This window comes from Gekko japonicus, unplaced genomic scaffold, assembly GCF_001447785.1.
Source record: "Gekko japonicus isolate JY-2015 unplaced genomic scaffold, Gekko_japonicus_V1.1 scaffold135, whole genome shotgun sequence".
In the NCBI taxonomy this organism is placed as follows: Eukaryota; Metazoa; Chordata; class Lepidosauria; order Squamata; family Gekkonidae; genus Gekko; species Gekko japonicus.
The window spans coordinates 870,367-889,446 of record NW_015175359.1 but is presented as its reverse complement, the minus strand read 5'-3'; the positions used below and the strand labels follow the sequence as shown (position 1 = coordinate 889,446).

The window sequence follows — 19,080 nt, the reverse complement described above, 5'->3', positions numbered from 1 at the left end:
CTAGAGATGGGAGCTCATTCCATCATGCAGCACCCTGGGTCTCGAACTGCTGAACTACTGACCTTCCCACAGCCTGTAGTTCAGAGTCTTAACCACTTGAGCCACATGAGAGTAGGTGGTCCTTAAAGTATGCTGGTTCCAAACTGTATAGAATTTTAAAGATCAGCATTAGCACCTTGAATTGGGCCCAGAAACGGATTGGGATCCAGTGAAGATGGACTAAAACTGGAGTATTGTCCTTACAACCCACGCCGGTCAGCATCCTGGCTGTAGAATTCTGTACCAATTGACATCTCGGAGCACTTTTCAAGGGCAGCCCCATGAAGAGCTCATTGCAGTAATCTGATCTGATCTAAAATGGCTATTGTCTGTTTTTAAGTGGCAGACTTTCCAACTGTTCCTGTTGAATGGAATCCGTTGATCTTTGATGCACCCAAGTTGTGTGCAGAAATATTAATACCGGAGCATTTGTTTCAACAGGAAATAAGGAACAAAGTTTGGCTCCCGCGTCCCATGCTGTGAGTTGGCCACTTCTTGGAGCTAAAACTCCAGCAAAATGCACCAGAAGTAAAATCTAAGCCTATCCTACTACTTTGCACTAAATCTGATTAAGCATTCCTCTGTCTTTCAATCTACCGTGCCCCTTATCCAGCATCTCCAGGGGGCTTTTGGAAACTGTCTCTTTCAGGCTGCAGAGCAATATTCTCCCTTTGATTAACTGCAGGTCACTCATGCCAGCGCCGTTGTCTCAGAGGTCTCCCGTTACTGGCACTTCCAACTGATGCATTTCAGTGATGGGCAGGTGCACCAAAGGGCAATTATATCCCACCCACCCTTCCAATGAGGACTGGGACTTTGTGGTTCTTGCTTTCAAATTAGTTCTCCTGTTTCTTTATAGGACCAGTAGCCAATATACCTTGCGGCAGGGCTCATCCCTCATTATATTTCAGCCATTTTCCCCAGCTCATGCTGATTTTCTGGAGACTTTCCTGCCTCCTCCATTCTATCATTCATCCTCATCCAGGGCCCTGGAGCTCCTCACAATCCCTGATGAATCTCGCTCTTACAGTACTTGGGGTATAAGTTCATGTCTGGCTCCTTTACTTCTGGGTTTACAATTCAACCATACTCCTTGGTATGATGGGGCTGCTTTCACATGGGGGTGCAAAACTGTACCCCTACCCTGGTGGCAGCGGTGGCTGCAGCAGCAGCAGCAAGTGGTGTAGGAATGGGGGGGCAGCATCCATACACCCCTGTCCATTCATCATTGGCTGCTGTTGCCACCTACCCATCCTGCTCCTCCCCTCCAAAAAATCACAGGCATGACAGTGATCGCACAGGGATCTCCGGAGCCCTGAAACCTCCCCTTTCCCCTCACTTCCCCTTTTCCTACCAAGCTGTGCTGTCACGTGGCTCAGCAAGAAAGCGGGAAGAAATACCTCTAAAGTGCGGGGGGGGGGGGATGGTGCACACCAGTGAGCTGCCCTGCACTATTTCCCCTCCCTGCAATTGCGGTAGTCAAACAGTCACTCCCTTGTACCCACCTTACAGATCCCCCTTTAAACTGGAGTGAAGTGAGTTGGTATTGTTTTCCAGTTTAGAGGGGAAAGTCCCAGAAATGCCACAGATCATGCTCAGCATGAGGTCATGTGGATATTCCTTTTGCAATGGGGGGGGGGGGGGGCTCCCAGCTTTCCCCACTGGGGAAAAAATCCCAAGGTGGAAGCACTCTATATTATGCATTTGTATCAACTCCCTATGAAGAAGAAGAAGAAGAAGAAGATTTATACCCCGCCCTTCACTATCTAAAGGAGTCTCAGAGCAGCTTACAAACTCTTTTCCCTTCCCCTCCCCACAACAGACACCTGTGAAGTAGGTGGGGCTGAGAGAACTCTGACAGAAACTGCTCTTTTTCAAGAACAGCTGTGCCAGAGCTTGTGACTGACCCAAGGTCACATCAGCAGGTGCAAATGGAGGAGTGGGGAATCAACCCCAGTTCTCCCAGAATAGAGTCCGCGCACTTAACCACCACACCAAACTAAGTTATGGCTAGATTGACTGTGATTCAGAGGGCTTTCATCAGGAGAAGGGAAGAAGAAGGCATTAGCAACAATGGGATAGGCTCTGTAATTGGTTCCAGAACCACCGAGAAAGATTCAAGTGACATGCACCGCCATTGGTCATGATGCTCTGTAGGAAAAAAGTAACACTGCGTGCTTTGGCATCTCTATAATGAGTGGCAGTTCCAGAGAGGTGATCAACAACAGGAAAACGTGAAGGGGGAAGTGTTCACTCCCCTCTTCTTGCACCTTGGCTCCAGTATAAATTGGGGGGGGGGGGGCTACAGCTACTAATAACACTTTGAAAAGCCCCAAAGAGTGTGCCAATAAGCACTGCAGTGGTGTGTGACTGTAGGGATCCCTCCCCCGCCTTATGTCCAGAGTCAAACCAGAAGTAGTTAAAGACTCTGGTGTGTGGTTGCTTGGAAACTGCAAGGAGTATTCTTTGCCACTGCAACCATCCCATTGAACCTACTGTCTGAGATCCAGAAGGTTACCCACACTGTCAGGGCTCTTTTTGTAGCAGGAACTCCTTTGCATATTAGGCGACACACCCCTAATGTAGCCAATCCTCCAAGAGCTTACAGAGCTCTTCTTACAGGGGCTACTGTAAATTCTTGGAGGATTGGCTACATTAGGGGTGTGTCGCCTAATATGCAAAGGATTTCCTGCTACAAAAAGAGCCCTGCAAGCATGCAGCTTGTCCAGTCCTATCACTCCAGAACTGCAAAAGGGCTAAGGCCACGCCAGCTTCTCCAAGGTTACAAGAGCCTCTGTAGTATAGTGGTTAGAATGTTGGACTAAGTCCTGGGAGACCCAAGTTCAGATCCCCACTCTGGCTATGAAGCTCACTGGGTGACCTTGGGCCAGTCACTTACTCACAGCTGAGCCTACCTCACAGGGCTGTTGTCAGGATAAAATGACGGAGGCAGAACCATGCAAGCCACCCCGAGCTCCTCAGAGGAAGGGTGAGATGTAAATGAACTACAGTTACTCAATAAGATCCAGAAGCCGAGTGCAATAGGGTGTGTGGGGAGGGGAGCTAAATTGGGAAGGGGCTAAGCAATGGAGGCAAGAACAGAAAAAAAGGGAAGGGGGGTGAAGAGCTAGAAGCCTTCCCCCCCCACTCTCAGCCATGAAATTTCACATGCCTTTAAACAGAAAACAGCAGCAGCAATTAAATATCATGATGTAGTTGCCCTGTGGCAGGGCCATGACAATGTGCCCCCACCCACATTATTGTTGAATAAAGGGAGAAACCTGGATGTTATCATTGATGGATTGATTTGATTTTTATCCTGCTGTCACTTCAAGGAGCTCAGTGTGCACGGTCTCTTCATCCCCCTCCCGCTGTGGTATTATCCTCAAAACAACCCTATGAAGTAGGATTGCGAAAGGAAGATGGGGAGATGGCAGAGAAGCTTAATGCCTTTTTTTTTGGTTCTGTGTTCACTGTGGAAAGTGTGGGGCACGTGCCCATGCCACAGTGCCAATTTTCAGGAAAAGAGTCTGACGAACTGAGTCAAATTGAGGTGACCAGAGATGAAGTTCTAGACCTAGTAGGAAATTAAAAACCGACATCTCCTGGTCCTGATGGCATATACATGAGAGTTCTTAAGGAACTCCGATATGAGATAGTTGATCTAATAACCTGTATATTTAACCTATGACTAAATTCAGTGGCTATACTAGAAGACTGGAAAGTAGCAAATGTTACACCAATTTTTAAAAAGGGATCCAGAGGGGAACCAGGTAATTACAGGCCAGTCAACCTAACATCAGTTTCAGGCAAATTAGTAGAAACTGTAATCAAAGACAGAATTGTTAGGCACACAGAGGGACAAAGCCTGCTGCAGGAAAATCAGCATGGCTTCTGCAAAGGGAAGTCCTGCCTTACCAACTTTTGGAGTTCTTTGGGAAAGTGAACAAGAATGTAGATAATGGTGACCAATGTTCCCTCTAAGCTATGGAGTCCTTTGAGCAAAAATTCTCCTTTGTGAGCTACTAGCATTAAAGTTGTGAGCAGATGATTTAGCTACTGCATAAGTTAGTTTGCTCTGGAGCCATCCTTCCTGAGCTAAGACAAAAACGTGTGAGCCAGAGGCTAAAAAACTGTGAGCTAGCTCACACTGACTCAGCTTAGAGGGAACACTGATGGTGACCTGTTAGACATTATATACTTGGACTTTCAAAAGGCTTTTGACAAGTTACCTCACCAAAGACTCTTGAGTAAACTTAGCAGCCATGGGATAAGAATATGGGTTCTTTTATGGATTAAAAACTGGTTAAATGACCGGAAGCAAAGAGTAGGAATCAATGGACAGTTCTTACAATGGAGGGAAGCAAGCAGTGGGGTCCCACAAGAATCGGTATTGGGGCTGGTACTATTTAATTTATTCATAAATGATCTGGAGCTAGGGGTGAGTAATATAGTGGCCACGTTTGCAGATGACACAAAATTATTCAGGATGCTGAAAACCAAGGCTAACTGTGAAGAGCTCCAAGAGGACCGCCACAAATTGGGTGAGTGGGCGACAATGTGACAAATGAAGTTCAGTGTTGGTAAGTATAACGTGATGCACATTGGGACAAAAAATCCCAACTTCAAGTATAGGCTCATGGAGTCTGAAACTGCTGAGACTGAGAGGGGAAAAGATCTTGGAGTTGCAGTGGATAGCTCAATGAAAGTATCAACTCAGTGTGCTGCAGCAAGCAAATTCTATATTAGGGATTATTAGGAAAGGGACTGAGAATAAAATGGCCAGTATTGTAATGCCCCCGTACAGATCTATGGTGCGGCCTCATTTGGAAGACTGTGTACAGTTCTGGTCACTGTGTCTCGAAAAGGACATTGCAGAGCTGGAAAAAGTACAAAGGGGGGCAAGCAAGATGATTAGGGGGTCGGAGCATCTTCCCTGTGAGGAAAGACTGAAGAGCCTGGGACCTTTCAATTTAGAAAAGGGACAACTAAGGAGGGATATGAGAGAGGTTTATAAAATCATACATGAGGTGGAGAGAGTTGACAAAGAGAAATTTTTCTCCCTCTCCCAAAACACTAGAACTCAAGGACATCCAATGAAGCTGATGGGCAGTAGGTCCAAGACAGCCAAAGGAAATACTACTTTACACACAGAGTGATTAAAATGTGGTATTTGCTGCCAGAGGATGTAATGATGGCCACAGGAATAAACAGCTTTAAAAGGGGGTTAAAGAGATTCATGGAGGATAAGTCTAGCAGTGGCTCCTAGCCATGGCAACGGAGGGGAACCTCCGCATTCAGAGGCACTAAACCTCTGAATCCCAGAGCCAGAAGGCAACATCCGGGGGGAGCCTTGCCCCCCCCATGCCCTGTTGTTGGCTGTCCAGAAGAAATGGTTGGCTGCTGTGTGAGTCAGGATGCTGGACTAGATGGACTACTGGTCTGATCCAGCAGGCCTCTCTTTGTATTCTTAGTGAGCCTTACTGTGGACTCACATTTTTCTTGTGCACCCAGTTAGCAAAGCTAACTGCCCCACCACGCTCTGTCACTCTGTCATACAGCAATGGGCAGCACTGAGATGGAGCTTATGGACACTGTGCCCGCCTGCTCCCACGCCGCTTGCTGCTGCTACCTTGGCAAGGGTGTATTTTCACGCCCCCGTGTGGAAGCAGCCAGCACGTAGGGCCATGAATGGGCTAGAAACAATGGCGTATTTGAGAAATAATTGCACACTCCCCCCCAAAATATGGCCCTTGGTTGCTGTTCCAAGAAAAAGAGAAAAAGTATCTTGAGCCAATGTACGCCAGTTCTTTAAAAGGGGAGGCATTCACTCCCAGCTAGAAATGGCCTTCTAGATGGATGCAGATTGATGAAATCGGGGGGGGAATCAATTAAATTTAAATAAGGGGGAAGAGAGTAGAAATCGGGCACAATGCTTTCTTAATTACAGCACCTAATCATGGACTTTAGAAGAATAAGTTGCGCTCCTTTCCTTTCCTGCAAAGGTATACGGGAAGGCTCATTAACACGATGTCTGTATGACTCCACTTGAGTAACAGTTCACAAGAGAACCTCTTCAGATTCATCAACAAAATATATATAGGGGAGGGGCTGACAAGGGCAATCCCCCCCACAAATATGCCCAGCCCTCTCAGGGGAGGGAGAGGTGTGGCCTTGCTGGGTCTTCTCGCTTCTGCGGCCAGTTTCTTAATGTTGCCCCCTTTCCCTCCCCTCTGAGGGGAGCCTGAGCCACGGGGGTGGGGTGGTGGGGCTTGAGCTCAAATCCCCCCAGGGCTCAGGCTGCCATCGGAGTGAGCTGCCACATGGATGGATCTGCCCCCAATTTACCCCTCCAATAAAAAATTCTAGCTATGGGGCTTTAGCCAGGTCATTTCAATGTTTGATATGGGTCTCTCCCCCTCCACCAAAAGACCTTTGTGGTTTATCGCTTCCCCCTAGATTGTGTGTTTAAACGTGCATAGATAAGAGAAAAAATAAATAAATAAAAGGTTTTATGGACAAAATGTGATTAAATGCCTAATCTAGTCCTCTTTGTAGGCTGGTAGAATTAGGTTACTGCAGGCACATAAAGCTTCAAAGAAAACAGCTTGAATTGCAACCGGGAGACAACTTGCCTGAGATATAAATTACCTGGAATGGGATCCTCCTCCTGTAATTGTTCTCTCTCTTCCTGCGCTAGGTAGGTCCTCCCCCTCCCCCTTCCCAATTCAATAGAGGGAAATCTTAATATTTCACAGCCTCCCATCCCATCTGCAATACATAATACAATGCAACCTTGTGCTGTTTTTGTTTTTGAGAGAGCCTCTCACAAAGCAGGATAAGACAATCAAAATGGAACACACGCAAAAAAAAGCGAGCAAGAGATTTCTGCTTGGTTTTTAACGGCTTGCAGGCTGGTTCCAAAGTTAACACTTTAATATTATCCTCCACTGGAAGGAGTGCAGAGACTCACAGCAGGACAAAACAAAGAACTGAACACCTTTATTTAAATGTCTGACTTTGACACCCATGCACTTGAGGTTCCAGACCTCATAAGTGCACATGAGGACATGGTCTCAAATGACCTTCTCCCTGAAGAGGTGAGTATAGCCTGGTCTTTGGAAACTTCAGGAGACCTTGTTAAGCACTCCCGTTCACCCCAGCTTTCAAGGGAGTGTAAGCAAGTTTCAGGCTGGAGGGAACATTTGGGATCTTCTTGTGGCTTGATGCTTTAATTATGCATCATGAGCCACCTTCAGCCACAGGGAAAGGCAAGATATACATGTTTTAATAAATAGGCAACATGTCCAAGCCTAACTAAGAAACAAGACATGTATCCCTCTGCTACATTTCTGTCCTACAATTCCTTCCAAATAACTCAGGGTGGCATATAACAAGCTTCATGCCTCTCCAAGTTAAACACAATAATCTTGTGCGTTGAGTTGGCTGAGAGACCGTTACTGGCCCAAGGTCACCCACTAACCTTCACTGGTGAGTCAGATTTTGAACTCAGATCTCACTGGTCTCAAGGCAAAGTGGACCTTTAACTTACAGGGAAAGTTTCCAGTAAGCTGCTGGCAGTGAGCCTATACCTGTTGCTGTTGTTGCTGGGGCCCGGGGCCCGAGGAGACCTTGTGGTGATGCCAACGCAGCAAGGCCCACTTGGGTCAGCGTGTTCCTTAGCCACTAACATCCCTGAGCCTATCCTCACTCTCACCACTACACCACAATGGCTCTCAATGTGTTTAGGACATTGCAAACTCCAGTTTCCCCCCACATTTGGGTTGGGCTGGAGACACTTGGGCTGAGTTCAGACTGGCAGTTTGAAGCGCGAGGGAGTCATGGCAAAAAGACCCAGCACAACCTGTTCTGGGTATTCCCCGGTCACACTGCACCGACTGATGTGGGAGCATAACGGGGAGGAGGCGCAAGGGAGTGTTCACATTGTTGGCCCGCCCCTGGCAGAGGCACGGCTGTAAGGCGCGGCTTTCTTTTTGGTAATCTGGCGATGTGCACTTATGCGCATCAGCAATTGCGGCATTTGGCGTTCACACTTCCGGAAAGCGGGATTAACACGCTTTCCAGGGGTTGCTACCATTTTCACCAGGTATTTTTTAAACTCGGGAGGGAAGTGTTACAAGACGGACTGAGTACGGCTGGGGAACGCCAGACAGCTGTGCCTGTGTGAACGGCCCCTTTAATCCGTTTGAGAAACGTTTCTGAAACGTGCCTATATCGGGCCAAACTGCGAGTATGAACTCAGCCTTGGATTGGGAAGATGCAAGTCCCATTCTCTGTTCTGTCACTGTAGACTCCCAGCTTCTTTCCCCCGTCTGTGTAGGAACCTGCTTCTCCCACATAACAGTTGCAGACAGGGGTCATTTCCTGCAGGAGCACGCAGGAGCGGAGCTCCAGCAGTAAAGAGCCCAGGGGGGAGGCACATGCAACAAGCTCCGCCCCCTGCTCCCAGCAGCCCCAGCCACGAGGAGCAAGAAGCAGCCAGGTAAGTTGCAGAACCGCCATGGGGGATGGGGGGGGTGAGGGAGCTGCAGGGGATGGCTGGGGCTTGATCAGGGGGGTGGGAGAGCCTCCCTCCCTCCCCATCTGTTTGCCCTCTTTCTTTCCCTCCTTCTTTTCTTCTCTTTCTTTCCCTTTCTCTCTTTCAGTCTTTTTTTTCCTTCTCTCTTTTTCTACTAAATGACCCCTGATTGCAGAACATTACTCAAACTTCTAATAGCCAAGATACCAACTGATTTATTGATTGCACTGTATTGCTGAATTGTGCCAGGTGGCTGTATAATAAACAGATTGGAATGGAATAGCCAAGGCGTGCTTACTTTCTGAATTAATACTGGAGTCATCCTTTATGAGGACATTTAAAAACCCATTCTTTGTGTTTCTGTATAAGTCACTCTTCTGGGCATGCCTCCACTGAGGACATATAATTTTGCCGCGCCTCTCCATCAGATGCAACGGAATAACCCAATCACACCTATTGCAGGAACTGCAGAATCTTCAGCCTGAAATGAGGGCTGTTTAGAAAGAAGCAAGGCCAGAAAGAACAGTAAAGCACAGAGAGATAGCAGGCAGCCTCCTTTGTGATGGGGAACTTCAATGTTTCGCACTAGCAGGGATGCCAAAATCAGAGGGAGAATACCCCCAAGAGCTGCTCCCTCCAGGTGGGGCTTGGAGGTCTCCTGGAATAACACCTGCTCTCCAGAAAACAGAGATCAGTTCCCCTGGAGAAAACGGCTGCATGGAGGGTGCTGCCAGGGGCATTATACCCCTGCTGAAGTTCCTCCCCTCCTCAAACCCCACCAGGCACCCCCCCCCCAAATCTCCAGGAATTTCCAACCCAGAGTTGACAATCCTTTACCCTACTCATGATGGATCCATGTCTTAATTGTAATTTTAATCCTAATAAGCTATATTTGGTTATTTTATTGATCGTATTGTTTTAGATGTGATATTGTATTAATTCATATTCATTCTTTATTACGGTCATGGACCAGTATAATAGAAAACAAATAAGTACAGATAAGGGAGCAAGTATTAATTGTTATACTGGTTTTTAAACTACTGTAAGCCACCCTGAGCCGCCTCGGCGGGAGGGCGGGGTAAAAGTCTAATAAATAAATAAATACATTTCTGAGAAGTGGGAGGAACAAAAATGAAACTGGGATATTCCAATGGAACCCAACAGCTTTCGAAATGTGGCATTCTCCCCAAATCTTTCTTAGCACTTGGCATGGTGCTACATGCACCTAAACTACCTCAGGGTGACAGAATTGTAGTTTTCTGTATGAGCTTACAGCCAGAGAGACTATGCAGCAGTATTTCACGGTATACTTTCAAGCCACAGTCCCGGCTCCTTAAATTCTGGCTTGAGGGGTGTTGTTCAGGCAGTCAGATCCTGGTTGAGGACAGTCAGTTTCCAATGAATCCAAGCTGTATGGTTCGCAGATATGTATAAAATGCCCACACTGACCAAGGTATACATACACCAAATAAGTGTCATGCCATAAGTCTCCATCTTGTCTACCCAGTCCTTCTAGCAAAAAACCCAGCTTTTTGAAGGGGAAGGCAGATGGATTGGTGGATGGAGGGGCGGGGCTCCTTAAACCTTGTATTCCTACTGCAGTTCTCTCACCTAAGCTTGCCAGTCTCCAGCTGTGGCCTGGAGATCCGCCAGGACAATTGATCTCCACAGTACAGAGATCAATTCCTCTAGAGAAAATGGCTGCTTCAGAGGATGGATGCTATGGCAACAGACCCAGCTGAGGTCCCTCTCCTCCTTAAACCCCACCCTCCCCAGGCTCCACCCTCAAAACCTCCAGGAATTTCCATACGGAGAGATGGCAACCTTATTCTCACCCCATGCTGCTTTCTCCTTCTTTTCCACTATGGGTTAGAAGGTTTAATTTGAGTTAGAGGGTTTAATTTAGACGCTTAAGGTAAAAAGTCTTGATATTAAAATGTCTTCCTTAGAAGGAGAATTAGAAAGAAGGAAGTGACTCTGTGATCACTGGCAAAAGCAATGACTTGTGAAGGTAAAGATAGAGGGGAGCCCATCAAAAAGATCTGTGCATCCAAGGGGAGGGAGATTTTAGCTAATCCCCCCCTCCCATAGCCAGGGTTGCTAGCTTTGGGTTGCGAAATACCAGGGGATTTTGGGGGTGGGGCCTGGGGTTTTGGGAGGGGAGGGGCCTCAGCAGGGTATAATGCCATAAAGCCCACCTTCCCGGGCAGCCATTTTCTCTAGGGGAACGAATCTTGGTCACCTGAAGATCAATAGTAACAGCAAGAAATCTCCAGGTGCCACCTGGAGGTTGCCAACCCTATGCACAATGGCCTCCCCCCTCCTCCCCCCCGTTGTTCCTGGGGGTGGCCCCACAAGAACAGCATGGGGGCATTTGGGGCTGCAGTGGGATGGTGGAAGGGAAGTCATGTTTCTGTGCACAGAATAGACAGGGTTTAACCCACTGTCTGAGCTTGCTCACTGAGGCAGTCTAATAAAACCTGGAAGATAACTAGATTCAGAGGGCCAGATATGATTGCCAACTTCCAGGAGGTGGCTGGCAATCTCCTACTGTTACAACTGATCTTCATGTGATCCTGGAAAAAATAGCTGCTTTGGAAGGTGGACTCCATGGCATAATACCCCGTGGAAGTCCCTCCCCTCCCCAAACCCCATCCTTCTCAGTCTCCGCCCCACCAAACTGCCAGGTATTTCCCAACCCAGAGCTGGCAACTCTAAGGCCAGACTATGATGTGACCAGGGCAGTCAATGCAGGTGCAAAATTGGGTTTGCTGCTGAATCCCTACAAAGCAGCAAGCCGAGGGGAAGGATTTAAAGCAAGCACAGCATGGATGAGCAGGGAGAGGATGCTGAGCCCTCCCCCCCTCCCCCAAACTGCTTTCTTAAGGCTTGTATTTCCCCAAAAGGTGGGAAAGCGCAGGTGGGGAAGAAGGTCTGCTGCTCTCTCGCATCCAAACCGGGATATGCTTTAACTCCAGTTTCATCCTGCAAACGCTGCAGTTGGCAGGACCGAATTTAGATCCTGCCACCATTTTGTTTAAGCTCTCAGCACCATGAAAATGTGTCCATACTCCACTATTCCCCCTTAAACTCCAGCGAGCAGAAGTTGCACTGGCAGCCATGTTACTGAAGTGATGGAGAAGCAATTGGTTGCACAAATTACCCTTTAATGCTCTCTCTTTTGTCAAGTGATTGGGGGGGGGGGAAGCAGAGAGTGAGTGATTGCAAGGACCCCATGTCCCAGGGAAAAACGGGATCAAAATGGAAGATCATAAAGGTTATTTCTATGCCAAACCTCCAGCAGATGCAAATCGGTTTGATTCATAATCTAAAAATATCTCGCTGAAATAAGGGGGAAAGGAACTGAGGAGTATCATGGGGATCCTTGATTAGATTTCCCAGTGTGTAATTTAGCTGGGGGGGGGGGGGGAGCACAGGGCTTAGGGTGGGGAGAGGCTGATATGGATTTGGACTGCAGTGGCTGGGAAGACCCCTTGCCCCTATTCCCTGATCAGATATGTTGCCTTGAGCTGCTTTAAGCCCTGTTAGGGGGAAAAGACAGGAACCGCATATTTGTGCCAAGTCCCCCCCCCCAACCCTGAGAGAAGTGCCAATATGATCTAAGGAACAGTATGGGTTAGAAGAGTTAACACCACCGTCCCCAGCCCCTCAGCCTCAGACCCATATTTGGACTCCGCATGGGTGTTCAACTGCAGGACCTGATCATGGATCACCCACCATCTCTTGTACTTTGGCCTTTAGCCTTCTTTTCTTAAAATAACACACATCCAGTCCCGTGTTAACCATCTGTTTAGGAAAGCACAATAAACTGCATTGGCATGCCCTGCCCCACCTACAATATCTCACCCTTTCCTCACAATGGGATGAAGCAGTCTGCATATGCATTCTGAAACTGCTCCTCCACTGATAGGCGTGGGGAAGACGGTGCGTGCCCCAGAGCTGTGTAGGCACACACCATCCTGATCCCTAATTGGGTGCCATGCTTGGGACTTGCTCAGACAAATACACTCTCTACATGCTCTAAAGGACTCAATGACCGTATTTACTTCATTTATGTTCTGCCTTTCTCCCCAGTGGGAACCCAAACTAGCTTAGAATCATAGAAGTTGGAAGGGGGCATTACAGAGCCTCTAGCCCAACCCCCTGCTCAATGCAGGATCAGCCTAGAGCATCCCTGACATGTGTTTGTCCGGACGCTGCTTAAAGACTGCCAGTGAGGGGGAGCTCACCACCTCCCTGGGCAGCTGGTTCCACTGTTGCACAACTCTTACTGTCAAAAAGTTTTTCCTTATATCCAGCCCTTAATTTAAACCCATTATTGCAAGTCCTCTCCTCTGCTGCCAACAGGAACAGCTCCCTGCCCTCCTCCAAGTGACATCTTTTCAAATACTCAAAGAGAGCAATCATGTCCCCCCTCAACCTCCTCTTCTCCAGACTAGACATTCCCGGGTCCCTCAGCCTTTCCTCATAGGGCTTGGTCTCCAGGCCCCTGATCATCCTCATCGCTCTCCTCTGCACCCACTCCATTCTGTCCACATCCTTTTGGAAGAGAGGCCTCCAGAACTGCACAGAATACTCCAGAGGGTGCCCTGACCAATGCAATGTACAGCTTACATCGTTCTCCTCTCTTTCATTTTATTCTTCCAACAACCCTCTGAGGTAGGTTAGTCTCTCTGTGTGTCACTTTCCCAAGGTCACCCAGCAAGCTTCCATGACACAAGCAGGGATTTGAACCTGGATCTCCCAGATCCTAGTCCAGCACTTTAACCACTATACCATACTGGTGTAAAATATGTGCACAACTGCCTTGGGGACTCTACTTGTGTGGAAAAGCGACATACAAATATTTTAAATAAAATACTGCATATATTCCACAGCTAAGACCAGACCAAGTGCCAGTACTGAGTGCTCATTCAGACCCAAACCTGCCACATGCATGAGTACAGCAAGCTACTCTATTCTATGCCTAGTTCAGACAGCTTATATTATCAGTGTTTTTGCAGGGATGCCACCACTGCAGATTATACAATCACAGGGGCATTTCCCCTTGATTACACACAGCCCAAACCAGTTTAGCTTTAATCTTCTCTGTTTCCTTGCCGTCAGATGCAAGATGAGCTGCCAACCCCAAATGCATTTTAAGAGAGGGGGAAACATCCTTGTTTTCCTCCCTCCCTAACTCTCCCCCCCCCGCCCCATCCCTGGTCTCACTTCTGAACTGCCTTGCCTCTAGGACTGGAACTGCTGCTGCTGCTTTAGAATATACACAGAGCCAGTCATGGGGCACAACCTGGATTTTATTGTGTTTTACTGTTTTCAATACTATGCTGCTTTCATGATCCTCGGCTGCCGCTAGATGGTCATTTATTTTGTTATATTTGCATGGCTTTTCCAATTTGCCCTACTGTTAGATTTTAGTGGGATGTATATTTTTACCACCTGACACCTCAAATACTATTTTTAGGCTGCTTCCAAACTAGTTTTTTTTTCCCTTTTGTGGAAGGCAAGAAACCACTGCATTAAAAGGGGAACATCCACATGACGATGTGCTCATTCTCTGAACATGATTTGTGGAACTCCCTGGGCTTTCCCCTTTAAACCAGGAGAAAAAAAACAACATACCTGCTTTAATCCAGCTCAAAGAGAAGAATGCTGAGTGGCTGGGGGAAGCCTCTGTGAGGACCCTCCCCCTCCATCGCCACTATGGGGAAGAGGAGCAGAGCTAAGTGTCCACATGGAGTGTGCTCCCTGCACCACACTGTATCCTCCCATTTGAAGCTCTGCTGCGCTGCACTACGGTGTTAGAATAGAGCTGGGAAGGGAAAGGAGGGCCGAGGGGCCACGGAGGGTCCTGGCACACCTGGCACTGGAAAAAGGGAAAGAGAAATAGTGGAAGCGCCAGTAGAAGTGAGTGGCACTGGAAAGGGGATGTGCAGATGCCATTCATATGCCGCTGGGTACTGCTGCTGTGGTGGTGACACAGGTTCAGTAGCAAAAAGGTGGAATCTAAATATTCTGTTGTAACACTGCAAACCCTTATTATAAATCCATTGCAGTCAATGGGCTTAGAAGGAGGTGATTCTGCTTAGAAGAAGAAGAGCAGAGGAGATTGGATTTATACCCCCACCCTTCACTACCCAAAGGTGTCTCAGAACAGTTTACAATCGCTTTCCTGTCCCCTCCCCGCAACAGACACCCTGTGAGGTAGGTGGGGCTGAGAGCTCTCTCAAGAACTGCCCTTGAGAGGACAGCTCCGAAAGAATTTATGACTGACCCAAGGTCACACCAGAGCACCTGCATATGGAGGAGTGGGGAATCAAACCCAGTTCTCCCAGATTAAGAATCCGTGCTCCTAACCACTCTGCCAAACTGGCTCTGTAGATTAACAAATTTAAGACTATGGACCTGGCCTGAAATGCAACAGTCTCTACCTTTGGAAGACTTAAAAGTGTGCATGTATGTACACCTCTACCACAGATGATGTTTCCAGGGTGCTTCCAAAGCACATCCTTCTCTAATGAGATGTAGAAAAGCCAGGACTGGCTCTTTGCTTTGGGGAAGTAGGAAGTGGGTGCCAGGAAGCACTCTGGTACACGGCATGCACAAGCACCATCTTGGGGAATCACTGCTTTAACTTGAGTTGCTTGGAATGGAATTTGGGATTATCTATATTCAAAGTGTGTGCAATGCCATAAAAGAAGCTGATCCTCCCCAAATTTGGGGCAGGAGGCAGACAGTGCAATTTCTAAGCAAACTGAAACAGCAACACCCCTCCCCCCCCTTTAGAAGCAATAAACAACAGCCATCAACCAAGGATTTCGGCAGGTGACCAGGTAGCCACACCAAGTGACAGCAGCAACCTACGACTGCCCTGTTCAATTACTTTCATCTCTGGGTAAACAGCTCTGGTGTAATGGGCTGATTAATCTTCTTATCACACAAAGCCCATAAGTGTAATTACATCAGAGTCTACGGATCCCTGAGCACGATATCAATCAAGTGGCCACAGATTCCCCCCCCCTTTTCTGATGGAGATGAAATAAATAAGCAAAGCTCTGTGCTGATGTTCCTTTTGTATCCTGGACGGAGGAGAAATTATGGATACTGTGGCAAAAAAGGGAGTGGTTTGGTCAATGCATTTGCCTGAGGCTCATCCTAAGTGGAAGGGGTTTCTAACTGCAAACTGTGTTCTTGGGTGCACTTGATCTCTCTGCCAGCCGGTGTCACTCAGCATATGCAGGGGTGGGGCCAATGTTCTCTCTAAGCTATGGAGTCTTGTGAGCAAAAATTCTATTTTGTGAGCTGCCGGCATTAAAGTTGCGAGCCAGTGATTTGGCTACTGCGTAAGTTAGTTTGCTCTGGAGCCATCCTTCCTGAGCAAAGACAAAAATGTGTGAGCCGGAGGCTAAAAAATGGTGAGCTAGCTCACACTAACTCAGCTTAGAGGGAACACTGGGTGGGGCAGCTGCCCAAAGGCCCAGGTCTTCCAGCGGGGCCCACTGCCTTGTTGTGAGCCCTCCCACCGCCTACAGTCCTAGCTGCACACACTGCTCAGCATAGTCAGGGGAGGGTGAGTGAACACTGAGAGGACTGGAAAATGAACAAGTGGGTGGGGGAAAGATAGATGGTTAAGTAGTCGGGGAGGAGAATGCAGGCAGGTAGACAGGGAGGTGAGAGTGGGAGGCACAATGGCAAGCAGAGGAGAGGAAGGGCCCCCAGGAACTCTCTGACCATGGCCCACTGAAACCTGGAACTGGCCATGCTGCCAGTGCAGAGGGATGATTCAAAAGGAATACACCCAGGGATGTTACTGAATTCTATGAACACACTGTTCCAGTCTCAGCATCCCGTTTCTGCTGTAGGTTCTCCCCGCCTGAGATGAAACTGCAGCTGTCTTTTGTTCCTGACTATGCAACAAGATTCAATAGACTTATTACTGTTAAAATTGATGCCCCTTTTTTACATCAGTTGTGTAAAAATGGCATAATGGAAACAAATCAGGAACACTTCAGAGAAAATGTGGAAAATGAAAAGGCAGTCACAACATCTTAGGGGAGGGAAACCCTTTAAAATGGCATATTTGTATATCCTTATAATACTACAATGCAAGATAGTCGAGGCATCTGCCATAATTTTGCATGTTTGATTCCTGATTTCTATTTATTTCCCGTATTTATGAACTGTCTTTGTCACTAAAATGATCAGTGCCTGTAAATACACAATAAGAAGAATATGAATGTTTAGAAATGGAGTTCCAGAGTTTCAGTCAATGAAGTGATTTTGGTTAGGGATCTGTACAGGTCAGCCTTTGCGCCCATGTCCAAGGGCTGCGGTGGATCAAGCAGTTAAGACGCTGAACTGCAGGCTGTGGAAGGTCAGTAGTTCAGCAGTTCGAGACCCGGGTACCGCATGACGGAGTGAGCTCCCATCTCTAGTTCCAGCTCCTGCCAACCCAGCAGTTCGAAAGCAAGAAATTGCAAGTAGATAAATAGGTACCACTTCGGTGGGAAGGTAACAGCGTTCTATGCGCCTTGGTGTTAAGTCATGCCGGCCACATGACCACAGAATCGGCTTCAGACAGCACTGGCTCTTTGGCTTTGAAACGGAGATGAGCACCGCAACCCTAAAGTCGGATTCGACTGGCTTTCGAGCAAGGGAACCTTTACCTTTACCTTACCAAGGGCAAATTACAACCTGCAGTGCAATGGGCCTTGTTCGGAAGGCTCATGAAGATCCACAATAGTAATATATTTTAAAAATGATAGAAGACTCTCAGCCAATACACAGCCAGTAACACAGATTGCCATTCTTGGGACAAAGTTCAGTCTATAGATTATATATACTTAGTATGGTACGGTAAAATGTTTGATAGTCACACTTTAAAAAACAACAACAAGTTTCACTTCTCACCCAACAAACCCTCCTGACTATTAAGGTGATTGTCTAGGTGTCTTTCCCCAAAGTAACACCAGCAAGGGACTTCACAGCAGTGACTCTTCTCAAAGCTCACCATCCAAGGGGAGGGAGGGCTATGGCTCAGTCGTAGATCATCTGTTTTGCATGCAGAAGATCCCAGGTTCAATTCCTAGCATCTCCAGTTAAAAACAGCATCAAGCTGTAACATCTGGCTGAAAGATCTCTACCCCAGAGTTGCCAGCCAGAGTATACAATACTGACCATGATAGACCAATCGTCCGACTCAACGTAAGTCAGCTCCATGTTTCATGATTGTTTCCCCTTTTCATTTTCACTAAGTTCTCAGCATATCAGCATTCATTTCTTACTGTGGGGTCATCACTTAGTTTTTAAAACTGCCCCAAAATCAGACAGGTGAGAAAGGTGATCAGAGGTAGGGTAGATTAATAGCCTTGGCTATGTTCCCTTGTGACCTTCCATTTGAGGGCCAAACTAGATGAGACTGACCCATGAATGCTGCTGCCATCTTAAAGCAATTTTAAAATGTCACACAGTGCAGCAGGATGAGGCACTCGTCCTTTTAGCACTTTTTCAAGTACTAAAACAACTGTGGACACCATCACACCTAGTCTGGCTAGGAGAAAGCAATCCCGGCATACCCTAAAACTTTCCTTTCCCTTCAACAAATGTAAGTAGCCCCCCCCCCAGTGTGTTTTTCAGAAGAATGCTTGTCAGTAACTGCTGGGGGACTGAACGATGCAAATAGTTGCACTGGGAGAAATGGGACTGGTATATTGACTGATGATGTCACCCGTATGCTGAGGTTTGACTGACCACTCTGTCCTTGCACCTAGATTTCTTTTTGGACTGTGATGTGTGGTTGTATATGAATAACCTGAAAAGGAAAATAAGACAGAAATGGCAAACTGCAGACAACCGCACATGTCAATTCCGAAATGGATTTTAAAAAATACTTCAAACTGTACAGCAGAGAACAGCAAACCTACAAAACAACAACCCGCTCGCCTCTAAAAATAAACAAAATTAATAAAGTGAAGAGTTGTAAGCTTCCTATATCCACGCCAGTAACATCAGTGGGATTTTGATTCTGCTATTATATTCGGCTCACAATCTGGCTTCTAAGCTTCCTTCTCCTTTCAGGATCAATTAACTTTTAACAAGCACCTTTTATCGCCTTGCATTTGAAAGCCATCGCTTGTTTCCGAGCAAGGCTGTATGCTGCCGAAGCAGTTAGTGGCAGCCCTCCTTGTGGAGCCCCATATCAAGGAACAGTGGAACTTCAAACACTCCCTTTGGGGATTAAATGCCTTGAAGACTTGCAATGAAAAACAGATAAAGCAGCAAAAGATTTGGTGGGGGTGGGGGGTGGGGAGAAGAAAGTACCACCTGGGGTGCTTTGCAATTAAAAATAACAACTGTAAATAGAGGAGGGGACATAACAGTGAAATCCCAAGCAGAGTTACGCCATTTTAAGCCTACTGTAGTAAATGGGCTCAAAAGGACACAACTCTGCTTAGGGTTTTACGTATTCATTTATTTACGTC

General features: G+C 47.2%; 1 long non-coding RNA gene across 1 annotated transcript in view; it reads left to right on the top strand.

The window, feature by feature from the left end:
- The window catches only part of LOC107122290, a 56,586-nt gene extending 38,055 nt beyond the window's left edge, over positions 1 to 18,531 (top strand). Inside the window, exon 3 of the long non-coding RNA XR_001482903.1 lies at positions 18,370 to 18,531. This is a non-coding gene — a long non-coding RNA (uncharacterized LOC107122290). The remainder of the gene's footprint in view (positions 1 to 18,369) is intronic.
- The last annotated feature ends 549 nt before the right edge of the window (positions 18,532 to 19,080 follow it).